The following is a 12,458-nucleotide window of genomic DNA, read 5'->3' on the forward strand; positions in this document are numbered from 1 at the left end:
ACCTCTTCCAGATCATTTTTTCTTCTTTTTTCTAAGCAGATATTAGGCTTCCCTCCAGCAGCAGGGAAAAAAATTTAATTGGAGCATTCATCCTTCTTAGGTGCTCCAGTGATAACCAGATAGAAAAGACAAATCTGTAGGAAGTCAGAATTTATTAATTCCAGCACCCACAAAAACAACTTTTTTTCAGCTCAAATTGCTTCATTATGTCAAAAGTGACTAATAGCACTTTCCCCTCTTGCTGCAGCTGGGGGATATTGTCAACAAAAAGAAGTTGTGAACCTGAGGGGACCAGGCAAAGGAGACCATCTCCATCAAGGAGCTCCTGCCATGATTGGACTTCCAGTTCCACCAGCAGCAAAGCCTGCAGCTCACTGCCCTATCACAGGGCAATCAAGTCAACACTGACTTTCTCTCCTTGCTGGATGAACTGCTCTGAGAAACAAATAGCAAGAGGTGAGATAACCAGAGGAGAAGGAAAATGACAGCAACAAAATGATGACAGTCACAAGAATACTTCAGCAAGGACACAGCAAGCTGTCTCTGCTTCCAGGAGTGAGGCTGGGTTAGCTTGCCTTTCTGGACTATACTGCCGACACCTGGCATATTCCCTGTGAGAGTTTATCCTTTTCCTGTGTTTACTCAGTGCAGCCATGCACAGGGCTTCATGTTTTTCCAAGGTACAGTGGCAAACTACTGTAACAATATTTACTATTGTTCTTCAGTAGAAATGAGCTGAGTCGTGGCTATCAGAAAGCTCAGTTTCCCCCAGGCACCCCAAAGTTCAACGTGTTCCAACACAAAGATCTACCATCAAGATAGCCTTCTGGATAAAGCTTGCAGGATGCACAGGCTGTGGACAAGCCAGGTACATTGCAAAACCACCTTTGATCTCAGTTACATCCCAAAAGCTCTGAGGCGATGAGGAAAAATAATCTGCAGGAAGATTTGCTGCGCTTTATTTCAGGTCTTAAAACCAACCCAAGCCTGTTTCTCACCAGGCTGGGCAGTGCCTTCATCCTTACCCTGCCTGACCTGCAGCACAGCACTGCAGTTTCCCCTGCCTTCTGCTGCAGGCTCTGCTGCTCCCGGTGGGCACCTGCTCCTGCACCTTGCCTGCTTGCTTTGATGGAAGGAGCAGGGATCTGCATCTGATCAGGCAGTCTGCCTTTTTTTCCACCACTGGCATAAAGTTTAAGCAGTTCAAAAGAAAGGGGGTGCAGGATTTGCTGTGATTTTAGACTTTCTGCAGAGACTGCCTCATTTCTGCCCATGGAAAGTTTCCTCCAGGATGAAGATGTTTTGAGTCAGCGAACCAGTGTTTGCTGAAAAGCACTGCCAGCTCTTTCTGGAGGCATAATGTTATGGAAAGAAAACAGGCCAGTCTGCCTCAGAGAAGGACATCATGGCTTGTTTGTTAGAGGTCAGGCTGCGTCCCGCTCTGCCTCCCTGTGCTCAGATTTCAAAGCTGCTTGGCTGCTCATGTCTCTGCTGCCCAAGGAGCGCCTCACACAGTCCACTGTGAGTCACTGCAAGAATAGGGAATAGGACATAGAGAGAACTCAGTAGTGTTGACTTAGGAACTGCAAGTACGGCAGATTTTCATGAAGATCTTGGGCCTGAGAACACCTTTGACAAGATTTTGGTCAAAAATGATGAACATCCAAACTGAACACAAAACTGGGTGCATAGAATGAAAGAAACTCACCAGATGGAAGTGGCTGGAGTAATAGGGGCATCCTCAGGTCCTTTGGGAGGGGAGCTTTTTCCACAGCTATTATAAATAGTTTATCCTTACAACAACTCCTGAGCAGAAAAGTTATCGTGATGATCCTTCACACACCTCACCCTGCCTCCACCACATCCCAACATGTAACACTTCACAACGTGGTGCAGTTCCCCTACAAACACAAGGAAAGAGCTGAATCACTTAATTTATTAATTGAACTTTGTTATTATAATCAGAAAACTCTTCCTGTTTATGCATAGACAAATCAGACAGCTATACCACTGGTAGCACAAATAGTTCAAGTTTCTACAGCATGACATGCCAGCTTTATGAAGGTGCTCTGGCCCCAGTGCTGCAGGCGATGATGGCATGCACACAGTCATCTTTGCCTTTCTGTTTTGACACGTATACCTGCAGTTTGTGCACTGCTGAAGAAGAGAAACCTAGTAGCCCCACAAAATTGCAAATTCCCATCAGCTTCAAACACAAAGCAAACTTTGAAGAAGTAAAGAGCACATTGCCTCTCAGGTTTCCTAGACACAACCTTTGGCAGAGCCACAGAGTTGCAGTGTAAGAGCAAAGTTTTGAAGGCGCAGGATTCTTTAATTTCTATGTTCTAAACCACCTGCTGAAGCACACATAAAATTAACTTGACAGTTTGTTTTCCTGCACTTTCTCTGCAACCTGAAGTTGCCTTTACAAAACACAGCCCTCATCTGTTGCCTTCTCCTCACACCTCATCCCCAAGAAAAAATCAGATTTGTATTGAGTGTATGAATCACAGAATCATATAATTGTTTGAGCTGAAAGAAGCCATTAAAGACCATCTAGTCCAACTCCCACACAATGAAAACAGACACCCACAGATCCATCAGATTGCTCAGAGCCCTGTCCAAGCTGACCTTTACTATCTCATGGAAGAGGGCATCCACCACCAGTCTGGGCAACTTGTGCCAGTGTTTCATCATCCTGATTGTAAAAATCTTCTTCCTTATGCCCAATCTAAGTCTCCCCTCTTTCACTTTGAAACAATCTCCCCTAAATCTGTCACCACAGACCCTGCTAAAATATCTGTCCTCTTCTAATAGTCCTCACTTAGATACTGAAAAGCTGCTCTCAGGTCACCTTGCAGCCTTCTCTTCTCCAGGCTGAAAAGCCCCAGCTCTTTCAGCCTGTCCTCATAGGAGAGATATTCCATCCCTTGGATCATTTTTGTGGCCCTCATCTGGATGTGCTCCAACATGTCCATATCTCTCCTGTACTGAGGACTCACATGTGGAAGCAGTACTCCAGGAGAGGCAGGATCATCTCCCTTGATCTGGCAAAACAGAGTGAAAGTTCACAGGAAACTTAATTTTAAAGGTTCTTATAGAAATTCCATGGTAATTTAGGTAAAAATCAAAGAGAAACAAAGCAGGACAGGAATTTGCTGCTCTCTGTAATAATAAATCTCTGGACTATGATAAATAAATAAATGAATAGAATAAATAGAATAAATAGAATAAAATATAATATTCATATAATATATAAAATATGTATATATAATAAATATAAAATTTATATTATGTATATAATATATTTATATACATATATATAAATATATCCCTCTATAATACAAAAAAGAAAGAAAAAGAAAGGAAGGAAGGAAGGGAGGGAGGCAGGGAGGAAGGGAGGGGGAAAGTCCTCAGTCTGTGTATTGCCTATCTCTTGTGGATACAGCATGTTTTCTTCTTTGCTTTTGAGGATGTTAAATCACTTTAAAATTGCCTGTGAGGACGCCCTGTGCTTTAGCTCTGTAAAGGATTATTGCACTTGGAAACAAAGGGCAAAGGCACAGCTTTCATCCCACACCAGCATTAAAAGGCATCACATATGGCTTCAGCAGAAAACATTTCCTGGGCATGACCCCCAGCTGAGAGTTTCTTCTCTGTGGGAACTGCAAACCTCTGCAAGTGGTCTGGGGCACGGAACATGGGTGTATGGCTGCCCCAGCACAGAAATGTAAATGACGCTGCAGCTTTCTGTCTCGGTGAGGAGCAGGATGGGTGTGACGTGTTGCTGGAGTCCATTGTAATGACCTCATGCCCTGCTTCAACAGGAGGACACAAGCTGCCTGAAGTCATTGAATCACAGAGTCCTCTAGGCTGGAAAAGGCTTGCAAAACCAACCTGGCCTACCAAGTCCAGTCACTAAATCATGTCCCTTACTGCCATATCTGCACACCTCTGAAATCCCTCTAGAGGACCCTGTCACTGCCCTGGGCAGCCCATTCCAATGCTTTACCAACTTCCCCTCGAAAAATTCCTTCATACCGCCAGTTGAAACCTCCCCTGGTACAACCTGGGACTGTAATGTCCTTAGCATGCCCCCACTTCAGGTAAAAAAGGAAACATCGCTCGCATTTTTTGAGAAGGGTGGAAAGGAATACCAGGGAAACTACAGGTCAATGGGCTTCACTTCCATGTCTGGGAAGACTGTGAAACAGGGCCTCCTGGAAGATATATTAAGGCACGTGTAAGATGAAGAGTTGGTCCGTGACAGCCAGCGCAGCTTCGCCAAGGACAAATTATGACCAATCTGATGACCTTCCACAGTGGATGATGGCATCAGTGGACAAAGAACAGCTGATGTTGTCTACTTGGATATCTGCAAGGCCTTTCACATGGTCCCAAATCACATTATTATCTCTAAATGGAAAGATATGGATTTGAAGGGTGGAATGCTCAGTAGGCATTGAACTGGTTGGGTGATTGAATCCAGAGGGTTGTGGTCAGTGGCACTGTGCTTGGGTTGGAGAAATCCCTGATACATGTACGTACTGGGAGAAGAACTAATTGGGAGCAGCCCTTTGAAGAAGAACTCAGGGGTCCTGGTGGATAAAAAGACAGAAGGTCAGCAGAATCCAGCAGGACTGCACTGAAAGAGGGAGCAGGGAGAGAGTGGGAGGGGATTGTACCCCTTTGCTATGCCCTCATGAGGCCCCATTTGGAGGGACCTAGGGCCCCCAGGACAAGAAGTACATGGAGCTATTTGAGCAGATTGAGAGGAAGGCATGAAAATGATAAGAAGGCTGGAGCATCTCTCCTGTGATAAAATGATTAGGGTCTGGGCTTGTTCAGTCTGGACAAAAGAAAGCTGTGTAGAGACCTCACTGTGGCCTTCAGTACTTGAAGGGAGTTTACAAGCAGGAAGGGGACTGATTTTTTTTCATGGCCTGATAGTAATACGATAAGAAAGAATTGTTTTAAACCAAATAAAGGTATTTATTTTAGATGTTAGGAAGAAATTCTTTACTAAGAAGGTGGTGAGGCCATAGCACAGCTGCCCACGGAAGCTGTGGCATCCCATCCCTGGATGTGCTCAAGGCCAGGCTGGATGGGGCCCTGGGCAGCCAAGCTGGTGGGGAGCAGACCTGCCCACAGTGCAGAGTTGAGGCTGGGTAGGGTTTGAGAATCATTTCAATGCAAACCATTCTATGATTCTATGATCTGTAGGCTCTTTCTCTCGACACTGACAACCTCAATGTTTGTTTCTGATTTTTAAGGTCTGAGTTCAGGCACACAGTGTTGGTAGCTGCTTGCACCTAAGACAGCAGATCCTAGTAGCCTTGCTGTCTTTTAGCACACCCCACCTGCAAAGCCTGTTTGGGGTATTCTTGTTTTTAGTGGCAGATGCACAGGGTGCTGCGGGTAGTGAGGGCCAAGCTCTGACTAACAAGGTCTGCTTATCAGGAGAGGCTGGGGCACCTCGTTACACAAGGACAGCTTGTCTCCTCAAAGAGCTCTTTTCCAAAACATGACCTACTTCCTTCTTCTCCCCACTGATAATGCCTCAGACAGAGCTCATTCCTGAATCTGAGATTGAAGTAAAAAATTAACAAAACCACAAAACAAAGCAAAAACAAGTCATGGTCTTTATTCAGAAAGCCTCTTGTGAACCACAAAGCAATGGTTTCTCTGACACATCAGGCAGATTTTGCTAGTCTTGGCTGTTTTCCTGGTGCATATGAAGCACTGTGCTTTCTTCAAGGTGCGTAACAGTGAAGAAGAGAGTAAAAGTAAAAGTAGGAGTGTAAGTAATGTTTCAAGGGTACTGCCATTGCCTCACTGGGTGGTGCCGATGCAGACCTCTCTCCTATAGGTAGGAAAACACTTCCACATTCTGAAAAACTCTATTTAAACATAATTAAACATACCTGAGGGCACGGTCAAATGAATTGGCATTGACACTGAGTTTTCAAGAGAGATCTCTGACTTTCCCATTTCTATTTGAAAATAGGGAATGTAGTCACCTTGCAGTCAAATATTGTGCTCTCCTTCCCAAAGAGCCACCAGGAACACCTGCATGTGTCCCACCACATCACTGCCTTCTGCTCATGTGCTGCAGAATTCAGGGAGCAAGCCCCAAACTCTTCTTAAATCACTCTTCAGTTCTTTCAATAATTAAGACCTTGGGAATATAATAATAATAATAATAATAATTAAAAACAAAACAAAACAACAACGACAAAAAAAAAAAAAAAACGTACCACAGAAGCCTGCAGTAAAGAAAAAAGATATTTCATATCTAATTATTGTCTGTTTGCTGTTTCTTCCTCCATTTTTCAGGAGCTCTGTCAGACTGGCACCAAAATCGAGGCAGCACCACCATGGATTCCTGAGGCTGGAGGGTTTCACGACACACCCTGGACACCAGCTGGGAGCCCTGGATGTACCCACCAGCAGTGAATCCTGCCCAAAATCTTGGCATAGGTAGAACGTATGCTGCTTTCATGTTATTGAATTCCCACTGTATCCTGCTCCTCCTCCAGCGTTGAGGACAGCAACATTACTTGAATGGCAGCTCAGAATACATCAATATGATGTTCTGGCATCAGATCAGCAAACAATTAGGGTTCTTTTGCAAACACTTAAAATCTGTTTTCTGACAATTATCCAAACTTCTTTACTTGGTTAGCACACTCAAGAGTAAGAGTCATTTTTAGCTCCTGGCTCCAGCTATAATTGGTGAAAGACAGATAGCTTTGCAGAGTAAGCAATGCAGCTCCTCATAATAAGAAAAAAAAGTCGAACATGTGTTGCATAATACAATAATGCATTAATATGGCACCCTCAGATACATACACAAATACAATGACTTACTGAGAAATTCTGGCACAGAAGTAATAATAAATTGTCATTTGATTATTACTTCTTTCTGTCTCAGAGCATTTTTCTTCTTCCAAATCTGCTCAATTCAATTTTTCCATTACAAAATTTATGACCCTGATTTCTCCACATAGATTTAGCCTACCTGACTTCATGCCGATGCGTATCAACAGCAGCACAAGGAAAAGCTGTGGATGCACAATGTCTGCAAGACAGAGGCTCACACACCCTCACAACATTCTGCTGAGTAGTAGCATTGTCATTAGGAAAGTGCTTTGAATTTTCCAATAGAATTACAAAGGCTAGAGGAAATATACTGAATTCTCCCCCTGCAGAAGTCTGGTATCATAAATGACTCCAAGCACTTTTCAGCTGCAATATTATTCAATTAAACAAGTGCTCCATCACATGGGGAACATTATTACATGTAGAGAAACACAAAGACAGGAAATGTACTCTGTGAGACAAACATGACTGCAAACAGAAGGCAGGAAATTACTAACCAAAGCCAAGTGAAGTGGGAGATACATGTCTAAAATGGTTTGCAGTGTCCCTGCATTGAAATCCTTTCCCTTCCTTTCCCTTCCTTTCCCTTCCTTTCCCTTCCTTTCCCTTCCTTTCCCTTCCTTTCCCTTCCTTTCCCTTCCTTTCCCTTCCTTTCCCTTCCCTTCCCTTCCCTTCCCTTCCCTTCCCTTCCCTTCCCTTCCCTTCCCTTCCCTTCCCTTCCCTTCCCTTCCCTTCCCTTCCCTTCCCTTCCCTTCCCTTCCCTTCCCTTCCCTTCCCTTCCCTTCCCTTCCCTTCCCTTCCCTTCCCTTCCCTCTCTCCCTTCCATTCTTCTTCCTTTCCTCCCTTCCTTTTCTTTCTTTCCTTATTTCTTCCTTTTTTTCCCTTTCCCTTTTCCCTCTGTCCCTCAGAAACGCTTTAATTACTCCTAAGCTAACTAAATACGAGAACAAAATAGTGTCAGAGTTCCAGCAAAGCACATTTTACTCGTGTGCCATCTTCAATTACCACAGCTCATCTTTCCGGCTGTACCCCCTGTGCCTGCAAGTCATCCAGTGTCACAGCTTAACTCAAGTACCGGACCGACAGCATCAACTCGCGGAGCGCTGCCGCCTCCCGGCGGAGGTTGCGCACAGCGCAGGGCTGCTCAGGATCAGTGCAGCACCGCCGGGAGTCAGCAACAAAGTTCGACTGTTGTTCGAGTCTCACGCAGAAATACGCTGGGGTTCAAAGCTCCCGAACAAGCCACACGCTCCCAGGAGTGCAGCTTCACTCCAGGCAACGTTTATTTGGTATCTATTCACCACTGTAACTGCATCTCAGTCTGTTCTTCATTGCGTACAACAGACTACAGCCACACTCATCTGCATGAAACCAGAGCAAAAACCACTGTTCTTGTAATAACACCAAACTTACTGAGTTTCCAGAGTGCAAACAGTTTTCACTGCAAGAGGCTGAGAACATGGCTGCTTCTGTGCTGCCCATAAGTGAAGTGCCAGAAATACCACATTTCCAGCTAAAAAGAATTCTTTCATTGATACACACAACTATTTCCTCCTGCCACATCACTAGAATATCCAGATAATGGGAATTTCATTCCAGCTCTTCATCAAAACAGCTTCTAATGCTTCACCTTTAACTAGATGAGATGTCTGCAAATGACCGATGTTCACCTAATGCCAGCCACACCGATCACATCTCACTCAGTCTTCAGAGGCATAACACTCCATCCTGCAAATAAAACAACTAAACAAAACATCAGTTGTATCTTCTCCTAACATTATAAACACATTCTGATCATGGTGCTCTGTGCTTAAAGAATTCCTATAGAGGAGCAGACTGTCAGTAAAGGTAAGTTAGCCCTGTGTTCAGCTGAGATCCCAAATATTCTCTCCACTTTTGAATAAATCCAACATTAAGGGAAATGATTTTGAAACCATGGCAATACTATTGGTTTTGGACTGGATGTCTGTTAACTCCCGGCTGGCTACTGAAAATAGCTTCCAGCCATACATGCGGCTGCATCATCGGAATCTGCTGAGTTTGCTGGAATTTGCTGGAATTTCAGCTGGGCTGTTTCCCCACCACTCTTGCCCAGATCAAGACTGCAACTCCCTTTCTTCTGGGAAGAAAATGAATTAGTTCCTTACTGTCATCATTCAGAGTCTCCCATCGAATTTATCATCTTCTATTTAACAAAAAATAATACCTAACTACCTTTGACAGTAATGCAGACATTTTTGCATTAGCATTACACTTCTCTTTTCATTTTTCCTTACATTAATGATGCATTTTTACACATTTTCTTAGCATGGTTTTCCCAAAGAGGATGTATATTCCCCTTTCAAGATATTCTCAGGCAAATATCCAAAAGTAGTGAACCTTTCTAGGATTTTCACACTTTTGTTTCAATAAGCTCTAGAAAAAGCAAGTACTGTGGAATCTGTGAGGCACTGGATAGGTGACGGATAAATCCTGTACAAACCTATTGATTGTAGACCATGGATATATGCAAATAAATTCTATCTATGTCGCAGAATGAGTAGCTCTGATACACTATGCAGCAAATAAACAAATAGCCCTGTGGGCAACGACTAAAATATTTAAACCCAAAAGCCACAGTTTTGCATCTATTAATAACTTTGTGCAGCCAGCCTATGATGGATGCGGGAAGGCTCTCCCTTGTAAACCCCCACACACAGCACCACAACCACAGCCTCTTACAGCAGAAGCTGCCTTGAACTCTGATCACAGACTATAAATATAAACATAAATACCCACTGAACTGCAGCCTAAACCTCTCCCCCTTCTGTATTTCAGGTCTCCCCTTTGCAGACTAGTAGCCTCCACATCTAGCTGCTGTTACCAGCAGTTATCACAGCACGCAGACATCTGCAAAACAGTCTTTCTGGGGAGTTTTGTAACTCTGGCGATGCCTGTGCATCTCCTGTATAAACAATGATGAGGAAAGCCCTCCCAAGGTTTTCCACAAAGAGCGAGCTGCTAATCCCTCATTTGGAAATGTAGACCATTATTTAAATGCGTTTGGCACATGTACAAGAATGAACAGACGTTTTACAGCTAATTGTAATCATTATTTTCTCATCGCAAGACCCCACACTGTAGAATTTACACATAAATCCAGACGATTATCACTCCAGTTAACTCCACACCCACAAGTAGCTACTCTCTGTGACACTTTGCCTCCTCAGCTTCTGTAGCGTCTCTTTCCTTGTTTGTGTAGCATGCGCCAGACATACAGCAAGAATGTAAACTAAACAAAGAGTACAGCGAGGATGATGACGGCTGCTTTGTCCACAAGGTAAGGAAACCCCTTGGGGGAAAAATCTCGAGCCAGGTGGAGCTGAATGTTCTGGAGCAGTATCTGAAGATGAAGTCAGCCAGGTGACTGTGCTCCAAAGGGAGCAATGGAGGTTGCAAAACCCCCAGTTGACCCAGATGGGCTTTTTCTGAGTTCCCTTTGAGATATCTGATAAAATCAAGGCCTGACTTTTAAGACTTTTCTTCTCATACACAGAACTGAACAAACTGAAGGGAATCTTAGTTCTGTGTTTTTATAACTGTGGGTAGGATTTCTTAACTCAGAAACATTACCATATTAAATGTTCCAAAGGAGCAAACTTTGAACTTCTCAACAATTACTGGCTGCAGATTCTTTGTCGGCTGTTTGTCATTACATTGGAAAGAATATGACAGTTTGAATCCTCTCTTGCAGCTTTATTTTCCCTGGGAGTCTTCAGCCCAAGGCTCAGGAAAACAGGATCCTAGGAGCTTTTTGTCACGCAAAGGCATGACTATATTTGTTATTTTTGACATATACAGAGGCACAGGACACAATCTAGTTCTGGGAGCTGTCACATAAGCAGAAACAGCCAGAACAGTAGGCCTTTGTGGTACTTCTTGAAGAGGAGATATCTCTCAGCTATACTTGTCTCCCGCATTCCAGGAATTATTTGGGCTCTTATTTTCTTCAATGTCAAGTGTGATTTCAAAGGTTCCCTACCTTCTCTGAATCTCTGAATCCACCAACCATATCCTTGGCTGTGTGAGAAGAAGAATGGCAGCAGGGAGAGGGATGGGATTGTCTCCTTCTGTTATGACCTTGTGAAGCCCCATCTGCAGTACTGCATCCAGGCCTAGGACCCCCCAGCATAAACAGGATGTAGAGCTGTTAGAGTGGATCCAGAGGCCACAAAGATGATCAGAGAGCTGGAGCACTTCTCCAGTTCTGAAGAAAGGTTGAGGGATCTGGGCTTGTTCAGTCAGGAGAAAAGAAGGCTGTGCAGAGACCTCATTGTGGCCATCCAGTACTTGAAGGGAGCCTATAAGCCAGAAGGGGACCCACTGTTTCCCATTTTGAAAGTGATAAGGGGAAATGGATTTAAGCTAAGAGATGGGAGATTTTATGTTAGATGTTAGGCTGAAATTCTTTACTCAGAGGGTGGTGAGGCTCTGGCACAGCTGCCCAGAGAATCTGTGGTGCCCCATCGGAGGTGCTCAAAGTCAGGCTGGATGGGGCTCTGGGAAGCTGAGCTGGTGTGGGGCAGCCCTGCCCACGTCATGGGGTCGGGGCTGGGTGGGGTTTGATATCACTTCCAACCCAAACCATTCTGTGATTCTGTGATTACTCTGAGCAGCATATTCTCACTGTAAGAGCTCCCCAAAGTGACCAAGTAACAATCTTTAGGCAAAGCTACTTCAGAAATGCCCTAAGCACCTGTCGCAGTTTCCCAAAATCTGTCAGCTTTCAAATCAATGAATTTAGTTTACACAGTTTTCAAAAAAAAACCCACAAAGGTGGTATTTAAACTTTGCTGTATTTTCGAGATGGGAAACTGGTTACTGAAAACCAGACAAAACCTATTACAAAGGCTGAGACACACCAAGCAGATAAAATAATCTTGGCATAGCAGCTGGTCTCAGAAGTTCTCTCTCTCTTTTTTTTTTTTTTTCTCAGAACAGACAGTGAACAAGAAGTTGAAACCAGGAAATGCCTGTGCTAGAATTTTCTGTGGTGTACTAAGCACACAGCTGATGCCTGGCAAGGAACTGCAGTATGGTGTGCAGAGGGCCCAGCTGTTGAATGTTTTCTTTTTAATTTCTGCAAAGGAATGGGCAGAGCTCAGAATGTCTATGTTTTGATACAAAACTGTGTGCTTTTCCGTCTACCATGCTGCAGCTAACAGGGAAGCCCTGTTTTGGGCAGGGGGAGAGATCCTGTTTCTGCCTATAATCTCTAAGGTTGATGACAAGTTAAAAAAGAAAGGATGGGTTCTGGTGTTTTCTTCCCTGTGCTGCCCAGTGCCATAACCAGAGGTAATGAGGGCAAATGGAAATGCAGAAGACTTCATCTAAATATAAGGAAAACATTTGGTTGTTCTGTCTCTGGGTTCTCCATTTTTGGAGACATTCAAACCCCTACAGACATGATCCTGAGCAACCTGCTCAAGGTGACCATGCTCTGAGCAAGGGCTTGGGCTGGGTTCTCTGCAGGGTTCCCTTCCTCTGAAGGCAGCCACCCTGCCCTTATGTGTAAATTAAATGTCTGGAAGGTGTTA

This window comes from Coturnix japonica, chromosome Z (genome assembly GCF_054131305.1).
Source record: "Coturnix japonica strain WE chromosome Z, WE-NBRP24, whole genome shotgun sequence".
Lineage (NCBI taxonomy): Eukaryota > Metazoa > Chordata > Aves > Galliformes > Phasianidae > Coturnix > Coturnix japonica.